Raw genomic sequence first — 9369 nt, 5'->3', positions numbered from 1 at the left:
TTTTCCAAGTCACTGCTCCTCCATTTAGGGTAAAGACCCAGCCCGACTGCGAACGGTAGTTTTCTCGGTCGGTCTGAAAACTGGCGTCACTATACCCTCGCACCCTTAAGTTATCACTCCCACCGAGGACTAGAAACCATTCCTTGGTCCTCCTAAGGTACTTAAGAATATTCATGACTGCGGTCCAATATGCTTTGCCAGGGTTTCCCTGATACCTGCTGACCATGCTCAAAGCGAAGGCCACATTAGGACGAGTACAAGTCATTGCATACATGATCGAGCCAACTGCGGAAGCGTAAGGTACTCGGCTCATCTCAGCTATCTCGACTTCGGTACTCGGACTTTGAGTCTTACTCAATTTGGCATTGCTTTGGATTGGTAACTCCCCTTTCTTAGAATTCTCCATACTAAAATGTTTTAGCACTTTATCCAAGTAACTATTCTGACTAAGTCCTATTAGTCTCTTACTCCTGAATCTCACTATCCTTATTCCTAAAATATAGGCAGCCTCTCTGAGGTCCTTCATAACGAAACACTTCCCAAGCCAGGACTTAACCTCCTGTAGGGTCGGGATGTCGTTTTCTATGAGCAGTATGTCATCGACATACAATACGAGGAAGCTAACTATACTCCCACTGGTTTTGACATATACACATGATTCATCTTCGCTTCGCAGGAAGCCAAACTCTTTGACTTTCTCGTCAAAACAAAGATTCCATCTACGAGACGCTTGTTTCAATCCATAAATGGATTTCTCAAGCTTACACACTCTATTAGGATGCTTCGCATCGACAAAACCCTCTGGCTGACTCATGTAAACATCCCCAGCCAACTTCCCATTCAGGAAAGCAGTTTTGATGTCCATCTGCCATATTTCATAGTAATGAAATGCAACAATAGCTAGCATCACCCTAATAGACTTTATCTTCGCAACTAGTGAGAAGGTCTCATCATAGTCAACTCTAGGAGTTTGAGTAAAGCCCTTCGCAACCAATCACGCCTTATAAGTGTGTACCTTCCCATCCATGTCGGTCTTCTTCTTGAAGATCCATTTGCACCCGACCATCTTACGACCTGGCACATTGTCAACCAAATTCCAAACTTGGTTGTCATACATGGACTGAATCTCGTTGTCCATAGCCTCTTTCCATTTCACAGACTCCGGGCCTGCCATGGCTTCCTTGTAGCTGTTAGGTTCATCCAAATTTATTAGTGTACTGTCACTAATAAATGTATCACCTTCACTTGTTATATGAAAACCATACAACACAGGCGAAACACTAACTCTACTAGAACGTCTAAGAGGTAGGGACTCATCAATCGGTTCAACAGGAGTTTCCTCCTCAGGTTGAGCGCCAGTGTTAGAGGTTCCTTCATCGTTCGATTCTTGAAGCTCTTCAAGATCGATTTCCCTCCCACTGTGTCCTTAGCTTATGAGTTCTCGCTCTCGGAAAACCCCTCTCCTCGCAACGAAGACAATATTGTCACTCGGTCTATAGAAGAGATATCCAAAGGACTTCTGCGGGTAGCCGATGAAAATACATCGCTCACTACGAGGTTCGAGCTTTTTGTGAGTCTCTCATCTTACAAAAGCCTCGCAACTCCAAACCTTGATATGTGCCAACGAGGGAGCCTTCCATATCCACATCTCGTGAGGTGTTTTGGCAACCTTCTTTGTAGGGACTAAGTTAAGGATATGGGCGGCAGTCTTTAAGGCATACCCCCAGAATGAGATATGTAGCGAAAAACGACTCATCATGGAATGAACCATGTCCAGCAAGGTTCGATTACGCCTCTCAGCTACACCATTCAACTGCGGTGTCCTGGGTGGTGTCAATTACGAAACGATTCCACATTCCTTGAGGTAGTCGTGAAATTCAAGACTAAGGTACTCTCCATCTCGATCAGATCGAAGCATCTTGATTTTCCTGCCCACCTGGTTCTCCATTTCTTGCTTAAACTCTTTGAACTTTTCAAATGTTTCTGACTTGTGCCTGATTAATTAGATATAGCTATATCTGCTATAATCATCGGTAAAAGTCACATAGAAGTGGCATGCATCCCTTGTGGTGGATATAAAGGGCCCACACACATCGGTGTGTATGAGATCCAATAAACCCTCACCCCTTTCAGAAGTACCAGTGAAGGGTGACTTGGTCATCTTTCCAAGTAAACAAGACTCGCACACGTCATCGTCCCTAAGGTCGAATGACTCCAACACTCCATCCTTTTGGAGTTGGGCTATGCGTTTCTTGTTGACAGGCGACGATCTTCTGTTACCCATGATCAAGTTTATCTTCCCATGCTCAACATCCCTATTTCTTATTAGGCCCTGCAAATCAGAACAAATGTGAAAACCACATACTGCATCAAGTACCCAAGAAATAGCATGTGATGAATCATTAGATTGAATAGTGTAAATACCTGCAAAGGACGGCTTGATCTTCCCATCCTTGATATCTTGCAAGTACTTCGGGCAGCTTCGTTTCCAATGCCCGATGTCGTGGTAGTGATAGTACTCTGCATCCTTTGGGTTTGAGGTGGGTGCAGTGGGACCAGCCTTGGTTCCACTGAAAGAGGTGCCATCATGGGACTTTCCCTTAATGTGGCTCTTTAAGGGAGCCTTCCTCTTATTGCCCTTCCCTTTCCCAATCGCTAAAACTAGGGCAGAAGTAGGAGTAGGAGTTTGTGCAATGGACTTGTCCTTGTGGTTGCTCTCAACAGTCCTCAACAGGCCTTGAAGTTTACTCAACATGACCTCCTCTTTGTTCATGTTGTAGTTCATGCGAAACTGGTTGAAGCAGGGTGGCAGTGAATGAAGAATGATGTCAATCGCCAGCTCTTCATCGAAGTTAACATTTAACTTCAGCAGGCGGTCAACATACCTCTGCATCTTCTGCAGATGAGAAGTGACAGACTCTCCGTCTCTCATCTTGGTCGTGATCATCGAAGTGATGATCTCGTACCTCTCCTGACTCGCACTTTGGTGATACCTTTCAACCAAGTCCTGATGCATTTCGTAGGGATAGAAGTCCTCGTAGGACTTTTGGAGTTCAACAGTCATGGTCGCCAGCATGATGCAATGGACTTTCGTGGCATCACGCTCATGGGCCTCGAAGGCAGCGATCTCCTCGGGAGTAGCAGTGTTCATGTCCACCTCTTTCAGATCCTTGTCGAGGACATACTCCTTGTCGTCGTAGCGGGTAACCATCCTTATGTTGCGGATCCAATCATTAAAATTGTTTCCGTCGAAGATCATCCTCCCACACAAATTCATGAGTGAGAATGAGCCGGAGGCGTTTGATCTTGAAGCGTTGTGATTTGAGTTCGACATCTGAAAAAGAAAAGAGACAAAGTTTGATTAGATAAGAATCCCCAATTAGACACCCAAATGAGAAATTAGGGCTAGGATCCAAGAACATTATTTTCAATTTAGAAGAGGGATACCGTAATATAAACAACAAATAATTTGAAGGTAAGTGAATGACGATTCACTAATTTCCACCATGAAAAACAAAAGAGAATTAAGTTTTAAATATGTTGAAAACTCCTAGATCTTTTGAGATTCATTGAACTTTTCAATGGCATGTTTAAATCTCGATATGCCCCTCAAGTTTGTGACTGGGATACCGAGGATCACAAACAGGGTATGAATAACCATGCGAATGTACTTGGTGCCCCAATGTTACAGTCACCTAATCGATGTGCCGGTTAACCACACACGCTCCAGCGATCTATGACAAACATCGAGTCACCCTTTGCCACCCTTTCTTAGAGCCAAATTAGTGTGCCGGTTAACCACACACATTCCACTAACGTCTTAGCAAGGGTACAAAGTGTAATTCCATGGAATGGCATCAATTTGACATTTTCCTAAAATAACTAAGATTGAGAATTTTTGAAAAAACATTTAGTTACTTTATGAATCAATATACTTTTAATGAGGAAAGGGTTGCCCTATCCTACCCGTTCGGCAAACGACCCTCCACCAATCAAGGAAGCGGTGGGTGAGAGTGGACACTCATTAAACGGCCATTTTATAGGCCATAACCTTATACCCCCCTTATAGATTGGCTTCGTGAATGAGGCCTACTAACGGTAAGACTAGCATTTAAGTTATACATATATAATAATTATTCTTATAATATTATAATAGTATAGGGTGAATTTTAAACTTGTAAAATTCTAGGGTTTGGAATTTAATTATTTCAAAATTAAACTTTTAATCCAAAATTTTAAATTCCAAAACTTGAGGGCAAGTTTTGAAACATTTCAAAACTATCTAGATCAAAATTCAAATAAATAATTAAACAATTAATTATGGTGATTATCTAATTTTGACCTAATCCAAATTCATGCAAGATAATTGACCAAATAATTTAAAGAATTAACATTGATCATATAAGGAAATAATTATTCAATTAATTTGACATTATCTTTTATTTTGGCAAGGATAATTACATAATATCAATAAAATTCGTATTTTATCAATTAAAAACGTTTTGGTAATTATCTCTCAGCAAAAAAGGCATAAAATACCGAAATATCCTCTGTCTGACTGCCCGACTCGCCGAGTCCCTTACTAGACTCGTCGAGTTCATCCTACTCGGTGAGTCCTCTTTGGAACTCGATGAGTTTGTCAGACCGAAGGCCAAAAAATCGATTTCAAGCAATAAGCAATCATGCAATGCATCAAATACAATAGATACCAACCAGTCTCTGATACCACTGATGGATTTAGAACAAAAGAACAATCCTATGTGCTCATGCAAAACCCTAAAGCTTGGATCTAGGTTTCTCTATTGTACATGCAATTCATCCAAGACTTATGAATCCTAGATCTAGCATACATATTTCGAAATTAACTTAATAGATTAGATCTAGATGATTACCTTTCTTGAATGGCTTGAATCTTCAACTCTTGGAGCTTAGTGTCACAAATGTCACACCTCTAATGGCTTACAAACACCACAAGCAAGAGGATGGTATTGGAGAGAAAGGAGGGAGGCACTAAATCTCGGCTATGGAACTCTCTAGGGTTTCTGGTAGCCGAATTCTGATGCCCTAGGGGTCTATTTATACTTGTGCTGCTAGGGTTTCAGTCAAAACCCTAATTGGATTGCTTAGGCCTTAAGCAGTCCAATGAACCTTCTGGAATAAGGCCGTAGACGAAAATATGATGGGGTCCCATCCAATTTTCGTCCACTCCTTTCTTCCTAGGGTTTCACAGCCCATTAATTATTTATCCAATAATTGCAATCTAGTCCCCTTTATGTAATTAATCTCTTTTAGCCACCAAATTAATTCTTAATTAATTTATGACCAATATTAATTAAACAATATGATTTCTCTTTTAATATATTATTCCTCTTTTTTTTTTTGTAAGTGGGACCAATCTACGAATACCTTCTTTTATACATAGACAACATTATTCTTGTTACCTCATCACCGACTCTACTTCAACAAATTATTAATCTGTTAACCATGAATTCCCCATGATAAACTTAGGGGAACTAAACTACTTTTTATAGATTTATGCTACAATATACCATTGGACTCTTTCTCAATCAACAAAAGTATGTTATGGAAATAGTTAAGTGTGTGGATATACTCAACTGCAAACTCCCTCATACGCTTATTAATACAATCAAATTTAGAAGCCTCCGGTCACCTTGCTATCGATCTCGCTTGTTATAAGAGCTTAATGGGCGCCTTTTAGTATTTACATTTACATGTCCATATAGGGACAAGGGGGGGGGGGGGGAGCTTTGTTAGAAATAGCCCCTCTATTTTAATTTTATACATATTAGACCAAAAAATAAAATTTTGGCTATGGCCCCCCCTATTCACCGATTTTTATACATATTATATTTCCGACCCCCAAATCAAATGTTGAAGCTCCGCCCCTGCAACCATGTAGTTTAACAAATTTGTTTTGTTTATGCATGATGCACGTGAGCTATTGGGTTTCCAATCTATCTAGTGTGCTTCATACCTCACCTACCAAATACACAATTATATATTATGACAATCTTAGTGTCATGACATGTCTACAAATATAGTTCAACATCACTGAACCAAGCACATCTCGACATACACGTATTTCGTCCAAGAACATATTGCTTTGGGTCATGTTCAAGTTCTCCATATTTCCTCTAGTTCTGAACTTGCATATATCTTCACCAAGAGATTTCCAACATCTTTGTTTCATGAGTTTAGGTGCGGTTTAAACGTGCAGGTCATTCCTTCTAATAAAACTGTGGATAAATGTTAGTGTATACATTATGTATAGTCTAGCCCATGTTAGTCCCATTTTGTATATCATGCACATTATATCTCTTGTAATCTTGTATTTATATCACGTTAACTAGGAGATATTTTTTATGGGGAAATCATAATTCTACAAGATTGAAAAAAAGGTCATCGGCTTCATATGATTTGACAAGTGAATGAAATGTTTAACAAAACCAAACATCAAGAAAAAAACGTTGAATCTGGAGTCCTCCATGAACAATTTTGGAACCTACAGTTGGGTCATCAAATCTCCATGGTGCTTTGTCAGAACAACCAACAATTTAAGAATTTTACATGTGTCGTATGACTCCTCACAAATTGAAAGCTATGGTAAAACCGAGCATCTTTCCTGTATATTTGATATGTTCTCATTGTAACATGAATGAGTATAACTGCTCAATTTGATATGCATGCGATGATGTCAAGAACATAAATATCATATGCACTTAAAGGTTTGTTGTTTAACAAAAGTTATTCATAATGGTTTCAACACATGGATAACTAATTAAGTGTAAATTATTGATAATAAGAACCAAATACTATACAATGTAATTCAGTCAACAAAATGTATAATAACTAATTTGGAAAATAAAATTTAAAAACAAACAGATAGATTTAATAGGAATAAAACAATAAACTAATACATAATTTATCAATAAAATCCAACCAACACAATTTTTTCAATACTTCAATACAAATTTATTCAAACAATTTGCAATTAGATATTGCAATCTTACTATTAAATAAGCATGTTCCTACAAGGACATGTAGTGTTAAAGCCATTCGAAATGTTGTAATTAAACGACTCATTAATCATAGAAAACATTCATTTCGTAGTCATACAAAATGTAGATGTAGCGTGTCTGAAATTAATGCCTCATATACAAATATCACTTTGCTTAGGGACTAACAATAACATCAATACAGTGTATGTTTATTATTTTATCTGTTTAATAACAAAAATATTTAACGTCAACATTTTAATCATAATAAAAAGTATAATATATCTTCTTCTTTTTTTGACAAGCAGCATGTTAGACATTTTAATTGCAACATCGTAAATGCAATTTCCTATATATATTGGAATTTATGTATTTTGTTGAAAATGGAAACGAAGACAAAGGGTGACAGTTATTCCGTTAAAAAGAAAAGGGCGTACTAGTGTCCTCCTATGTATGTCCTACCTTTTCAACTCCAACGAAAACGCGGCTGCTTGTTTGCCAATCCCCCCATATGACTAAAATTAGAAACTCCATGGAAACAACGAAATTTCACAACCCCACCCTCGTAAACCCTAATTTTTCTTTTCTTTCTTTCACCTCATAACCCTCTTTCACCCTAAATTCAACGAATATACTCTCACTTCTTTAAATTCTGACAACCAAGAAGAAAGGGGAAAAGATTGATCGACCTTTTCAAGAGAAAGTAGTCAATTTTTATTTTTGTTAATGCTAATCTGTCGACTTATCTTTCGTAATCAAATTACCTACAGCATTTGGGAATGGATTCGGTTTTGAAGAAAGGGAATGAGAAAAAGAGGAGTCTAATCAGTTCCGAGAGTTGGGTCGTGAACGATGAGAGAAAAAGAAGGAAGCAAGAACATGAGGTGCTTGAACAGAGCAAGTATGGCGATGGAATGGCTTGGTTTAGAGGTTGCTTGATTGGTAAAGGGTGTTTTGGGTCTGTTTTTCTTGCGAATTTGAAGAAACCCAAATCGAGATACAGCTCTTACCCATCAATTATGGCTGTGAAATCGGCTGAGGTCTCTGTTTCGTCTTCAATTCAAAAGGAGAGAGAGGTTTTGAATAATCTCCGAGGGTGTCGTAATGTGATCAGATGTTTTGGGGAAGAGATTACAACCGGAGAGAATGGACAAATGGTGTACAATTTGCTGCTGGAGTATGGCTCCGGAGGAACCCTAGCTGATCTCATCAAAAAATCCGGTGGAAATGGGTTGCCAGAATCGGATGTCAAACGTCATACTAGGTCAATTCTTCATGGATTACGTCATATACATCATAACGGGTATGTCCACTGCGATTTAAAACCTGAAAACATTCTACTCATCGGTAGTTCCTCTAATGGTGATTTCACGGCTAAAATTGGCGATCTGGGGTTAGCAAAAAGGGCAAAACAGAGCAAGAAAAGCAAAGTCGTCCGTTATCAGAGAGGCACCCCGATATATTTTTCACCGGAACTTCAAACCGACGGCGTCCAAGAAGCTCCGTCTGATATCTGGGCATTTGGGTGCATCGTGCTGGAGATGTTCACCGGAAAACCTCCATGGAACTCGAAAATGGAAAACAACAACGACGAATCACCTTCAATTCCGAGCAGTATATCAAGTGAAGGGAGAAGTTTCTTGAAGAGTTGTTTCTCGAGGAAAGCTTGTTTTAGATGGACGGCTGAGATGCTGTTAGCTCATCCTTTTCTTGAAGGAATCGGTGATGATAATGAAGAAGATGATGATACAGTTGAAGAGTTGGGTGAAGTTTTGGACATAAATGCCATTTGTTCATCTGTCATTTCTGAAAACGATGATGATGATGATGAGATGAGTATGTTGTCGTTTTCAGATGGGTTGAGTTATTTTTCTGAAGATGAACTCCATTGTTGTTCTGAAGAAGATGTTTCTTGTTTTTCTGTAGAAGAAAATGGTACCACTGTACCATTGAATGAAGTACATCAATACCCTATTACTTTCTCCATTTCTTCAGGAGTGTAGCTTAGTACGTAAATGTTCATGTCATGATCAGATGTTAAGTTATATCATACTTTTGTTCCATAGCCATATTTGAAATACAGATTACATTGATTTTTGCTTCTAGTTGGTATTATTTTTAGAAATCAGATTCATTCTTTGTGTTAATTTCTGCCTTATATATGTCAGAAATCAGAATGGGGAATTGGATTGTTTTTTTTTTGTTTCCTTTTTGATAACTGGTTTTTGTATAATAATGAATCGGCCTTATTAAGAATAGTTCTTTTTAGGTAAAATATGTATCTTATTAGATGATTTTGCTGCATGTTTTTGGAGTTTTAGTGTGTAAAACTGGATATGCTTTGTTGGTCTGT

At 38.6% G+C, this 9369-nt stretch overlaps 1 pseudogene; it reads left to right on the top strand.

Moving 5' to 3' along the window:
* Positions 1 to 7483: 7483 nt before the first annotated feature.
* On the top strand, positions 7484 to 9121 carry LOC145107814 (mitogen-activated protein kinase kinase kinase 20 pseudogene; annotated as a pseudogene).
* Positions 9122 to 9369: the final 248 nt, after the last annotated feature.

This window comes from Lactuca virosa, chromosome 4, assembly GCF_052849685.1.
Source record: "Lactuca virosa cultivar CGN04683 chromosome 4, Lactuca_virosa_CGN04683_v6, whole genome shotgun sequence".
In the NCBI taxonomy this organism is placed as follows: domain Eukaryota; kingdom Viridiplantae; phylum Streptophyta; class Magnoliopsida; order Asterales; family Asteraceae; genus Lactuca; species Lactuca virosa.
This window is presented reverse-complemented; position numbering and strand designations above follow the sequence as displayed.